This window comes from Silurus aristotelis (genome assembly GCF_946808225.1).
Source record: "Silurus aristotelis genome assembly, chromosome: 14".
In the NCBI taxonomy this organism is placed as follows: domain Eukaryota; kingdom Metazoa; phylum Chordata; class Actinopteri; order Siluriformes; family Siluridae; genus Silurus; species Silurus aristotelis.
Genome location: NC_139587.1, coordinates 19,559,028 through 19,572,997, shown reverse-complemented (window position 1 = coordinate 19,572,997; position 13,970 = coordinate 19,559,028). Strand labels below are relative to the sequence as shown.

Genomic DNA, 13,970 nt, shown 5'->3' with positions numbered 1-13,970 from the left:
CCAATATTTAAAAGTGCAGCCACAAAGTTGGTCTGGCATGCTGATCCGAAACGCTTGAGCTTGATCGATACTGAGGTATTAACATACTAAATAGGGTGTCAATTGGAAAAGATAAACAGATGTGCTTAATTCAACACAGTCGATTCTTAGCTGTCAACAATGATTGCGCAGCCGAAAAGCCATGTCAGGCGTTTGTGCAAAAGTTTCCATGCACTAAATAGCTACCAAACTAATGTTTTTCTCCTTTTCTACTCTGTTGATTTGAGCTATAAATTAGTTTGATAAAACTTTTATTTTAATTTCTAAGGCCAGCATCCATCAATTTCCTGTGGGCAGCTTCAATAGGAAAATGTGTCAGCGGGTTGACGTGTCATTTTATCCGATGAAATGTATTTGGTCAGCGCCTGCAAAAAGGCCAAAAATTACGCTATGAGTTATAAGAGTGTGAGACCAATGTTCCTTAGAAATGTAATCATCAACCTGTCTTTAGTTCATTATTGCAAAAAGAGGCTATTTCTAAACCTCTATTTCACCTTTAATAAGGGTGGTCATATAATGACATAAGCAGACGTTTTTATGTCTTTATAGCGTGGAAGAAAATGCACAAAAGGCACCGTAAAGGTCAGGGTGTTATCGTGTAAAAATGTTCTTTTATATTTTTTTTTATGAAGGCCTACAGTAGGTGGGCTGTAATGACTTGTCAAAACAAGGCTTAATTTTTTTTTTCCCCCATACATAGCATACATACATAACATACCTAGATATCACACTTTACATCCATTTTTATATAAACGTTATCTGTAATTTGCAATAAAAAAAAGTTTTAAAAAAATTCCCGCTCGAATTGTAATTTTTTACTTCAATGGGACAAAAAGTGATTTGTCAGTAGAGGGCACTCAAGTGATGGGGATGAGATCGGGATTAGCATAGTTATATTTTCAAATTTTATGAGAAATATGATAGGTTAATACGACATGCATTGCAAATGATCGTACCATTACTGGGAACTATAACAAACAGCACTATAAAGTTAATATCAATACCATTCTCTCACAAATGGCATCGAGCGCAAATCTTAAAAAAAGACGTATGCCGATTTGTAATATGTTTGTAGCTTTTTGAAAATTCCACATGAATTAAAATGTCCAAAAAAAAAGAAAATTGCTCTTATTTAAAAAAAAGAAACGCAGTATGTGTGATATAACCGACTTCCTCATTAATACACTCACATCATTTAATCGACACTGTCAAAAAAAAACAATTACTGTACAGATACATATCTGTTTCCTGTCTCGTGTGCATGTAGCCACAAAGGTGCAGCAGTTTTTTTCGTTTGCGTTTTTCTTAAGCTACAAAATTGTACCTTAAATGGTTTAAAGAAGCATTACGTTCACTTTCTCTGGTACAAAAGACATACCCTTGAGGCTACATCTCCAGATTAGGTAGCCTGAAGGATAGTAGAATGACGATATGAACAACAAGTTTCCTATCCTCAAAAACTTGGGCTGTACTTCCCACATCTGAAAGGTCATGCTGATTTTTCCGCATTTTATCAATTCAAATTATCTAATTCCTTGTAAAAAAAAAAAAAAGACATGCAGACACAAATAAGAACTTATCGCACCTTTCTGTTCAGTGTATGATTAAAAAAGCGTCCCAAATGTTATAAAAGAAAAGATACAAAAGTATAATTTGACTTGATGTTTAATTTAGCATCATCACGAGACTCCAGCTACCACGCACTGCAACAGATTCAGAATTTGACTAAAATGAGACAATGACTGCATTCTTTGTCAACATGATTTGATCCCGACTCTTGTCAAGTCTGTGTCTTGGAACACTGGTGCAATAATCAGCAATCAAATACGAAACAAGATGCACTGTGCATGCACATTTGTATTATTTCATGTTTTATACGTCAAGTTTATCCTGGAACTCTGGAAAGAGTCTCGATTAGACTGGAGAGCGAAGACGGATCCTTTGAAAAATCCCATCTCTGGCACGGTCCTCGTCTAAGTTTTAACACAAACGTTGTTCTAGATCTAGAAAAAGCAGTTCTACTGCTTAATTTAACATTTTTCCCCTCTACAAGCTGTTTTCCTACAAGTTAATTACTGGTTGTCAGGATAAACCCACTTTCAGGAGTGCCAGCCTAAAGCACATTACTAGCAGTAAACATGTTGTTTTTTCTCTACAGGTTAGTGAGTCTTTCACTTTCACTGTTGTTGCTGATTGCAACTTTTTTACGTTTACTTGTTTAGTTATTTCTTCAAAAAAGGTTGTCTAATATGCAACTAACGCCATGCAGATGGACCTTTTTTCTTTTTCTTTATGTTTTTTTTTCCTAAGTTGCTCAACTGTAATCCAGGCACCGGTTACGTGCACAGGGTGAGAACACTTTTGCAAGGGGCCACTTTTAACTTTCTTTCGCCGTTACGACTCTCCATCATCCTGCTGCAAATATGACGTGAAAATCCTTTGATGTTGCTGTCGCGCGAGGTCTTGAAAATAGGATTTGCACAAATAGTAAGCACTGCATACACGGGGATTACAAGGTAGATATTCGGGGAAGAGAAAAGAAATAAGGGATGCGTGCTCGATTAGTTTGGCATAAAGAAAAAAAAAATGTATATCAGTAGAAATCAGGGTTGGCACGAGCGGAAACGCCGGTTCTTCTGCATAATCCTGGGCATCCCATAGATGATGAAAAGGTTGCACCATAGGAGATCGAATCGTTTTTGAAGGTTTGCATTTGAGTTAGGTTATCAAAAGTAAATGTAGAGGATGCACGTAAAAAAAAAGTGGCGTATTCAAGCATAGATGCGTCTCAGCCATAAGGTCGATTTGAGAGGCTTTAGTTCGCGCGCGCGCGCACAAAAATATGGATCATTTATAATCATTTAGATTATAATGTACCCCAAATGCATATAGAAGATACTGCTTACCTTTGCCAAATGCGTGCCAAAAAAAAGACAACTCTTCTCAATTCGCGTCACGCAGCAGCATCTCGGAGATGAAGTGCCGAGGAGCCGAGACTCAAGTGGAGTGAAATAGAAAAAAGAAGAGCGAACAAAATCTCTTCGCAGGGAGCAAATCGAGCAGCTTGAGTCGGTATCCAGCTGGAAAAAAAAGCGCGAGGTGGGTCCTTTTAAAAGAAAGAAAGAAAGAAAGAAAGGAAAAAATAGGAAAGAAAGAAAGAATGAAAGAAGAAAAAGTCTACGGTCCACAAGAACGGCGCTGGAAGCTTGGTGCTTTACTTTTGCCCTGTGATTCCTCCTCCTCCTCCTCTCCTCCTCCTCCCCCTCCTCAGACGGATGGACTCGACTGCTTTCAGTTGCACTCTCACTCACACTGATGCTCCGAGTCGCTTACTCAACACGCAACACTTCTGAATGGAGGGGTGAGAAGAAGGAGGAAAGAGGAAAAGAGAAGAACAGGGAAAGAAAAAAGGAGGGAGAATGCAACTCGTCATTGGAAACTGGGGAGTCTTCAGGGGCCACACTGGGACAGTTTGGAGTGGATTTGGTGCGTCTGGAGCGCAAAGTGCGCACTATTGAGGTGCGCTGAGAACATAGCCCAAGCGCGATCTCTCTCTCTCTCTCTCTCTCTCTCTCTCTCTCTCTCTCTCTCTCTCTCTCTCTCTTTATCTCTCTTTCTCTTTATCTCTATCTCTTGTCACGCGCGCGCGCGCTCACGCAAAATAGACGTGAACATGGACTGCTGTTCAGCGCTCGCGCTTCCCCCAAAAAATGGAGGAGGATGAAAGTGCGCTTTGGTGCAGCATCACCCTCTCTCTCTCTCTCTCTCTCTCTCTCTCTCTCTCTCTCTCTCTCTCTCTCTCTCTCTCACTCACTTCCACTCTCTCTCACTCACTCGATCACTCTCTTACACAATCTGACACTCGCCGCGATGTTGCACGACTCACAGTCGGATTTTTTTTTAGACACGCCCCTAGAGCCGCCGGCTCCGTGAGTTGTTGGGTGACGTAAGTTCACAGGGGCGGGGCCACGCATGAAAGTCTCCGCCTCCGTCATGTAAAAGCCGCACTGCTGCTGGAGACTGTGGTTCACTTTGTGGAAGAGGGGGCAGTGTTGGTTTGGCAAATGTACACTGCATGGGCACTTCGGCCAGCAGAATAGGTGGCTATTTCTAAAATGGCAAACTTTAAATTATTCTTTATGTTTATTCAAATCTTTTACATTTAGTGTTGGTGTTGGAGCATGCGAAACATGTACAGTAGGTTGGAGGTATGGCTTTTCGAAATGAATTTTCCCCTCTCATTTGATCTCTATCCTTTTGATTTTCTAGGATGGGAGGAAGTTGCAAACCTGATCAGTAAAGCCTCTGGCATCTAAAAAATGAATTCAATTTCACTAGTTATTCTGTTGAATCCAAAACAGCAAATTAGGAATACACCCTAAATTGGATTCCAGTCTATTACGTGGGAGGCAAGAGGACACCCCACAGGAGAGCCTACAGCAAACCTTCACGAGGACTAAATCAAAGTGATGGAAAAATCATAACCCATAACCCATGGGCAGGATTGAACGGCGGTGCTGTGAAGGTGTCAACATGCCACCAATTTGTAAAACAAGGTTATATAATGTTCAGAAGGGCAACCTGTACCATGCTCTACCAGAGCTCTGATGGTCTTAAATTCAATAAAGGTCATTTGCTAACCATGCAAACATTAATTTTACCGTGTAATTATATTAATTAATTCACATATCCATTTAATCATTTATTCATTTATTTTTAGTAATTAGTTTTGTTTCATTCTGATTGAATTCAGAATCATCAAAAGGGTGTATGGGAACAGCCTGAATTAGAGTTTGGTGTATATTTTTGGCAGGTGAAAGGAAACTGCTGAACCCAGAGAATATCCTTGTGGACATGAGCAAAATATAAACAAACTAGTATCTCCAAAAACTTTATTCATTCATGAATTAATTAATTCATATTTAGTGACTGTTTTTGTCCTGGTCAGTGTCAAAGCGGAGTTGTATCTTAACAGGGAACAATGTTAATAAGTCAGGAATACAACCAGAATGGAACATTAGTCTATCCCAAGGCATAATATACAGACATCAGAGGAAACCAGAGTACCCCCACAGAGACTATGGAAGAAAATTCAAAAGTATGTACAGAGTGTAACCCAAGATCAGGATCGAACACAGGCTCCTGGGGCTCCAAGGCAGCAATACTCACAATTTGTAAATCGAGGTTATGTAACCTCTAAATCCTGGTGTGCATCCACAATATATGATTCATCTAAAATGGAAGAACAGACCTGCCTAATGATGTGTCTACTGCTGAGTGTATGTCTTTTTTTTATTTTTTTATTCACAAAGTCAACATGTACCCTGGCCCATAGATCACATGAATTCACATTCAGTAAAGGTCATTCCCTCATCATGTAGACATTGATCACACCATAAATGTTGACATCACTAATATGTTACAAATCACAAGCAATTACAAGTCGCCTCAAGCACCTTTTGTAAGAAATAGCTATAACCGTAATAACACTAGCTGCCTCTACTACAGGACTGTATTGAATGCCCTATTCAATACATGCTCTTGTAGCTTTAATTCAAAGATCAGGAGAGGTTACGTATGTCTGCAGAGATGTGCAGAGTATCTATAAAAGATGTTGTTTAAAACAGTTAAATATAAAATGCACTTACAGTGACTCAGTATCAGAAAAAATTCTCCTGTAACCAGTTTATCACTATATTTGCAGAGAATGTACTATCCCTTTACTATAACTGTCACCATTTTGAATTTAGGATGAGAAATAATTGAATACTGACCTCATAATCTTTTTAATGTAGAGAAATGATCAACCACTTACAGCAATAGGCCCTGTGGGGGGCTGATGATAATATTCCCTGACAAAATGTTTCTTAGAAAAATTACACTCAGAAGTCAGTGTCTAAAATGTCTTATGCTGGGGAAAACTGACATTTCTGAGGATTTTGCAAGTAGTCAGCTCTGTTTCGTTTTAAGGTCATGCGGTTATCCCATTCCCACAGCTTAAAGGGTTTGATCACTTCATGTATTTTTTTTATTTTATTTCATTTTTTAAGATTCATGCTTTATGACACTGAAGGACTTCTCTGAGGCATGTTAAGGAAATGCAAATCTGAAAGGCGTAAAGTAAAGTAAAAGGAACAAAACAGCTCATGAATAATGCAGTGGGTTATTTTGCCACTTAAAATGAACTTTTATACTAACTATTTATGCATTTGTAGGCAGGTTGTAGAATCCACCCCACATTGCACATGCGCAAACAGCATCTTTCTCTATTTTAAACAGTTTTGAGTTGTGTTGAAATGGACAAGACCAGTATGCAAACTGCCATAAAATGTCCTACAGCACACATGGACTGTTTGTATGTGTTTTTCGTGATTGATATTTTTCTATCAAGGCTGCTGTCCTTGGTGCTTGAACTACAGAGATTGTCTTTCAGTGGCCGCTTTGACAGCCATGGTCTGCCATCTTAGCCAATGTGCTGGTGTTTTGTGACACTCAATACCTCAGTCGAATGTCTAGATTCCTCTACATGTTATGAAGGACAGTGCTAGAATAAATTGACATCTAACAAGGAAGAATATGTCCTTGTGTTTCATTCGTTTAAATCCTTCCATTCCAATCCAGGAAACAAGACTTCATTTACTATTTCCATGTTTCTTAATGAACTAAAAGAATGGAATGGTTTTGCCTGCATCTTCACTGTATTATTTAAAGCAAGTATTGTGTGTGGTTTGTGTGTTTCTGTGTGTGCGTTTTTCTTTTTTAGCATACAAAGTAACATTGTGTTTAAAGTGTTTTCCGTCCTTATTCCTTTCCTTTGTTTGTTTTTTTTCCCTCTCTTCATGTCCTACTTGATTGATTCGTGTCAATAAACTCATTTAGACAAACCCAGGCGCTATTCTCTAGATTGCATTCAGCAGTGAGCAGAGGTTCCTCCTGGCACAGCAAGCAGAAGGCTGTGACTTCTCATCGGCAATCAGATCGAAACGACACGTATAGTCAAGGTGAGTACATGGTGAGCTAATTGCGCCTCTTGCACCAAACCCTAAACCAATGCTTGTACTGCTTAAATAATTTCTTTATCGTAATTAAAAAAAAGGTTTACAGTAGATCAGCATTTCTGAAATCTCTGTATCAACACTGTATGAGACCCATGAGGTAAGCTAGGTGCAAATCGTACTTTTACTTTCCCTACTGATATGATCAAATGGGCTTCTCTGTATGCCTTAATCTTCATGCTGTTGGCACCACTTTCTGATCCATGAGTCATTATGAATAGCAAGAAGAAAAAGTAGAAAAAAAATTTGCCAAAGAAAAGAACACACTAATATACCTTATCAGTCTGGCACAGCTGGGCAGGGATCGGCACTGAGGGCTGCGGAGGTAAATTGCAAGGTGTGCCTCAGTGTATTAACATTCAGGTTCTTTCAGAGAGGATTGATCTCTGCCTGCTATAATACATGCCTGTGTATTATCCCATCTGTCTCCAAAGAAAGACTAGCTTCTTTCTCTCTTTACAGTGCTCAATAGCTACTCAAAACCTTTCTGGCTAGGATATGCAGCATGCTTTTTTTAATTTTTTTTATTTTTAATTTCAAAGATGAAACTCTGAGAAAAGACAGGTCAATTAAAGATACTAACATGATATTTATGTGTGGGTGGGAAAAAACCATCACATAGACAAAACTAGTTCCTAGTTCAAGAGCTCCTACAATAAAACGTTTCACTGATGCATTTGCAAAAAAACAAAGTGTTGTTGGACTTCTGATGGGAGGTCATGAGTTAAAACTTGAGGAAGGCCTTTAAACCTCACCTGTTTAGATATATATTATATTTATTAGTTGCTCTGGATAAGGGTGTCTCCCAAATGCTGTAAATGTATATATATAATTCCAGTTCAACTCACATAGACCACCTGCCTCTCAATTATAACCTTAAAAGACTTTAAATTCAAAAGATTTTAGGTTAACAATTGGAAATCAGCCAACAATGCGGATCAGTGTCATCGAAATCAGTTTTTGTCTTATCACTTGAGTAAAAGTCGCTCATTGCCTTCGACAGCTGGCATCAGATCAGTAACGTGATCACAGCCTGACATTCATTGCGTGAGAAAAATCCTATTTAGCTATCAAGGTTTTATACATCTTTAGACAGGCTGAATCTTTTATTTGTTAAACCAGCTCGATACTCAACATGTTTTTTCCAGGCAAGTAGTTAAGGCAAGGTTCAAAAGTAGCCTAACTGAAAACATTCCCATGTCATTTTTATAAAACGTGTCTTTTTGACATTAAATGGCAGGAAACATTTTCATATTGTTTCTACCTGAATTTAGCTACACCATATGCACTCTCCCAGACTGCCATGTAGTCGTGTATGTTCAATTGCTTTTAATTAATTTCAGTTCCAAATAAAAAGCGAATCTGCCTCAGTCAGAGCGGGTGAAATCCGCTAGTGTAACACGTTTATTTTTCTTCATGATAAAATAAACCTCAGTCGACCTGCATTTCCTTTTATCTCTTGCCAGGATAAATCTCTATGGAAACAATATGGAGTGGAACTTAGGGAGGATTGAAAAGTTGCCGCCTATGTACTGCCTTTGTGCTATCGCTTATTGAACAAGATGAACAAAGATGCGGAGGAGTCTGAGTGGGCGAAGAAGTTATAAATCTTGACCTTTGCTTTCAAAGCATGCAGCATTCATGACCTTGGTTCATGGTGCAGCAGCAGACTGGCATTCAAAAGCAACTGCCCTATAGGCACGATGATCGTTTGTTGGAAGGAAGATGCAGAATGTAAACAAAAAAGTCAGATTCAATGCGTTCAGGGCCATGAATTTATGGAAGGTATGCGTTGGATTTAAGAAAATTTAATTCACCTTCACTGGTTAAGGCTTTATCTCAATGTGCTGTACGTGTAGGAGTATGTACGTGTGTGTAATATAGTCCGCACTTGTGCGTCTGAGAAAAATAAAGACACAGAGATGGGGAGAACAGCGTGTACTCCCATCTGTATTTTCAAATGTCAATGCGTGCTGCCATCAGGTGAGTAGTGTGGGTGTGTGATGGGTAATAAGCAGATCATTGAGGGGGTGGGTGGATCAGCGTTTGATGCATTGTCAATCCGTGTCGGCTGTCGCTCCTCAATGTGGCGTCTCAGTCAGACGAGATGAGAACAGATTGTATGGATGTTGACCTGCAATGAATTTACCAGAGGTAGGTCACCTCAGTAATGGCCCTGGTGAGGGATAGTTGTTTGTTTGGTCAGGTGGTCAAGGTTTACACGCAAAGGATCTGTGCTATGTTTAGGAGGTCACAGGGTCAGACCGATACACACAATCCATTCGAACAGAGCTCAACCCTAAAACATACCAAACTAAAATAGTACAACACATTAAGTAAGATTATTGTATGTTGTATTATTTTCTCTTAGATTTGCACGTTTATTTGTCAGAAAAAGCGGAAAAAATCTAATGCACTAATGAGTTTTGAAAGCCCCATAGTATCAATTATGGAAAGCATGTGTCCTGATTTCTTAGCTTACATGAGCTTTTCATGTCTTTTTTCACATATTTAAATGATTTTTTTTTCTTTAAATATGTTTGTTTTATTTTTTTATCACACCCTTTCAGAAAACCGGTGCTCGACAGTAACAAAGTAAGTGTAATTCGTTATATATTGATACAGTACTTAAGAAGTTTTTGCGTATCTTTACGAGTATTTGCATTTGGGGAGACTTTTACTTTATCTTCACTACAATTCAAAGTAAAATATCATACTTTTTACTCTACTACATTTTTGCAAAATCAGTCATTCCTTTTTATTGATGAGCGGGTAAAAACTTAACTGGTCAAACACGCAGTAAGCCACCAATCAGGGTAGAGTGTGAACTCTATTTTAAACTGGTTTTAATTGCCAATTGGCAAGTGGCAGATTTAAGCAGCATGGGCAGCCGACCAGGATGGCATCTTCCCAGGGGTGGCACAGGGTGTCTACAAAAAAACCAAAAAACAATCGTTTCTTTTGTTGTTTACCACTCATTTGCATGGCCACGTCAATTATGATGTCATGTCAATATATATTTTTGGGACTGTGGGTCAAGAGTGTGCACCCATCGCTTGAAAAATTTCCCTCACTCATACACTCAGAAAGGAGGGCCGGGGGTTGGGTGACTGAATCCAAATTAAAGATATGGATGACAAAAAAACCCTCAGGAGCCCAATTCAGTAAAAGTGGAAAGAATTAGGGGGGAAAAGTGCAAAAGATGAAGGTATGTATGCAGCTCTATCACTCATCTTGTTATGGGGATAGTAAAGGAAAATGCATTTAATGAAATAGGCTAATAAATGTATAGGTTATATACTTAGTTTATGCTATTGCCTGCTATGATTTTACGCATAGAGCAATATTATTACTTTGAGCTACATAACATTATCATTTATAGTATGTAGTTTATTATAATGTGTGTAGCAACAAAACAATTACTGCCTAACTAGTCTAGTAGGATTGCAGTTAAATTAGCGCTTATTGATTTGGTTACCTTTAATTGAGAAGATGTGGTTTTCTGTGATTGTATTAAAAATGTCCTGAACTGAGTTCAGTAAGGGGAATCTCCAGTGCAGCTTAGAAGGCTAATTTAAAAGACATATATTATGAATATATAGATGTTGTATGTATCTTATGGCTACAATTAGCCAATGAGATGTTTGGTCCTGGGTTTTGAGAGTTTGATAAATTGTGCACAATGACGTGTATTTAACTGTGCGATAAATGCATTTAGGCTAATATTTATGCATGTATAGTGCTCTCAGAAATGTATCCAAATTTGGGGACTGCTCTGAGAACATTTCTTACTCATCCAGTGAAGGTAGCTGATGCAAAAGGAGCTTTTCAAATCAATGGAGGAGGTGTTGGGTCATGGTGTGTTTCACTCAGGGCCTAGAAATGCCATTTCCACTTGGTGGTATCTACTTAGCACACACATAAAGTTCAGCGTGAGTTTTGAAAGTAATAAATGACGGAAGAAACTCCTGACTCTAACTTGCCACAGCACCCATGTCCTTATTTGCATGATTTTTTTTAAGTCATTGAAATGAATATTTTAGAGTCATGATAATTCTAATAGATATCAATCAGTGTTTTACTCATTAATATCATTCTATTAATAGATTGATGTTCTCAGAGTAATATTAGAGTCTTTTCACATGAACTAAGTTGAGGAAGGCCAAGGAGAAAGTTTATGAATGTGGTGAGGGAAGACATGCAGGTAGTTGGGTTGAAAGAGGCAGATGTAGAGGACAGGGGGGTATGGAGACGGATGGAAAAGGAAAATAGAAAAGTGGAAAATACGACATTGTAGTCATAGTAAATCAATGTACTTGAATGCTTTTACATTTGAAAGCAAATACTTTTGTACTTTTACTTAAGTAAAAGGGAGCATTTTTACTTTTAATAGAGTAATATTTTACTAACTGTATCTCTACTCTTACTCAAGTACATACTTTGTGCACTTCTTCCACCACTGCAGAAAACACGTCACTGATGCCAGAACTCACTATGAATGAGTGAACATACACTCATTCGCATTTAGAAATTTAAAACTGTCACTTTCTGGGATGTTGGATTAGTTGGAAAAATGTGAAATCTATGTGATCCTACTGCAATTATGTTACAATGAATCACTTTGATTTGAAGATGTATAATGACTATATAACCATTAATATGGTGCTTATATTTTATCGGTTCCTTAGTTGTTCAAGTAGGAAAAAACTAACAATTAAAGGGTATGTGTAGAAAGAAGACATGTTCGATTTGATCTACACTATAAACACACTTCTAAAGATGCATCAAGCTCATTTTATAAAAGGGATATGCTTTATTGTTAACCATCATCACATTAGCTTTCCTTAGCAATTATAGAATGAATGATGCTTGGATGCTTTGTAAGTCTCCTACATTTTAATTGCCATCATCTACACAATGTTACGCTGGAACGCTATTGAAAGAAAGAAATATAAACCAAAGAGTGCAATCCTGAATGCTGAGTACATTGGCCATTTAAATGGCTGCTACACAGCTGGTATAAAACCCTGACCTTTACATTCACATATGCCATATATCACAATTGTAGTATAATCTAATAAGTTTATGGTACAATAATACATATCACAAATATGAGAAAGCAGGAAAAGAAACCTGGCCTGTTTTAATCAATAGCCACTTTAATGTGATCATTCTGTTATAGAGGAAACATTTTTAATATCACCACCACTCTCACCATTAAAAATGAGTAAACAGATTATTTCAGAAAGCTAATGGATCAGTCTCTGTAGCCAATCGTTACATATTTTAAGACCAGCCTTGCATATCAAAAAATGTCCTTAATATTAATGTTTTATTAGGTGATTTATAAAGCCGGGCAGTGGAAAAAAGAATAGAGCTTATTAATGTTATCTGCACATCTTGCTATGAATAAGAAACCACGATTGTCCTTTGAATTGCATTTGAATGAGAAATAATATTAATGTGTCACAGTCATGCTGCTTGCCCATGTACATCACCGCATGTAACATCTGTGTTCTGAGACAGAACAGTGCAGGGACAATTTGTTGTGTGCATGCATAACTAATTCGTCACATTTTTCTCCTGTAGATCTGAATCGCTCTAACACACAAACACACATTAACACACAAACTATAAATACTATATGAGTTATGTTTTTACTTACATTAATAATATGGACTGTCTTGATTTCACATTTTTATTTTTCATATACAATGTAATGTTTATGTGCTTTTTAAAGTTTTAACAATATTGACTACAAAAATGTTTTTTGGAAAATGTATTTCAAGTCAGTTTTATTTGTATATTGCAATTAACAGTAGACATTGTCACAAAGCAGCTTTAAGGGCATTTTAAACCTGGAATAATCAGAAGATTTTAAATGCATCCAGAATGCATTAATTGATGATGATGATTGCAGATTCCTTATGACCTGCTTATCCTTTCTATGCATGTTCTATAAAATCTGACCCAACTTTATGAGCATGTGGGGAGTTTAATTTAGTGTCAGTATTACCATAACAACAAGAAGCACGTGTGTCCAGAGAGAGCATGAGAACAAAATCTCATCCTAGTGTAATTACTGGACACACAATGAGATTAAAAGTTTATGACCACACTAATATTGTTCAGCATTTCATTTTTATTTGCATGACATTGTAAAACAAGGATTCTCTTATTGTTAAAATTGCTATAGGTTATTATTCTTCAACCCACCCTGTTCATTTACAAATTTTATGTGGATTGGAATCATGTACATTATTCCAATTAAGTTGTATATTTTATTCCAATTTATCTGAATTATGAGTTTACTGTACAGTTGTGGAAAAGTAAAGGCAAGTATGATCAGTATAAACATATTGTAAAATTAGTTATGAGACACTTGTCCGTTAAGCTGCCTGCGTGCATTGCTGTCCACTTTCTAATGATTCTCTCATGCAGAAAAAGAACCATATTAATGCAAAATCACCTATGCAAAATTGTGTATATATTATTACTTAATGGACATTTCACACAGTGTAAGATGGTGAAAAAATGCAGCTTAAAATCACTGCAGCACCTGAAAAATGAAGAAATAATAAATGCATACATAGATACATTATATCATTTTTTCTCTCCCAGTTGCAGACTAAATTTGATGCCAAAGAAGGACATGCATGGAAATCCTGTTGTTTGCTTGACCCTGAAACAGTGGATTTGGGTCAATCCTGATGGTACGCCCGCCTTGCCAAAAATAAAAAACTTTCCATTCTTTGCCAAATTGACACGTGGGTGTGACCATGTGTCAAAAAAGAGGGATGATTTATATATTATTAATTTTATTACTATTGGTTCTTGGTAGGTCATATGGTGATCAATATTGCAAAAAAAGTGTAT

At 37.4% G+C, this 13,970-nt stretch overlaps 1 protein-coding gene and 1 long non-coding RNA gene across 3 annotated transcripts in view; one reads left to right on the top strand and one right to left on the bottom strand.

Moving 5' to 3' along the window:
* Positions 1-3,903, bottom strand: part of pcdh11 (protocadherin 11) — a 189,449-nt gene extending 185,546 nt beyond the window's left edge. The window contains exons 1-2 of one of the 2 annotated variants that reach the window (XM_083561573.1): positions 3,850-3,903; positions 2,946-3,810 (exon numbers count right to left, since the gene is read on the bottom strand). The gene's annotated coding sequence lies outside the window, so the exon portion shown is untranslated. Of the gene's footprint in view, positions 1-2,945 lie in introns of both variants that reach the window. The other variant, XM_083561574.1, reaches the window with a different exon arrangement.
* On the top strand, positions 3,435-5,285 carry LOC310737367. Its single transcript, XR_014536812.1, has 2 exons — positions 3,435-3,558; positions 4,309-5,285. It is a non-coding gene; the product is annotated as an uncharacterized lncRNA (long non-coding RNA).
* The last annotated feature ends 8,685 nt before the right edge of the window (positions 5,286-13,970 follow it).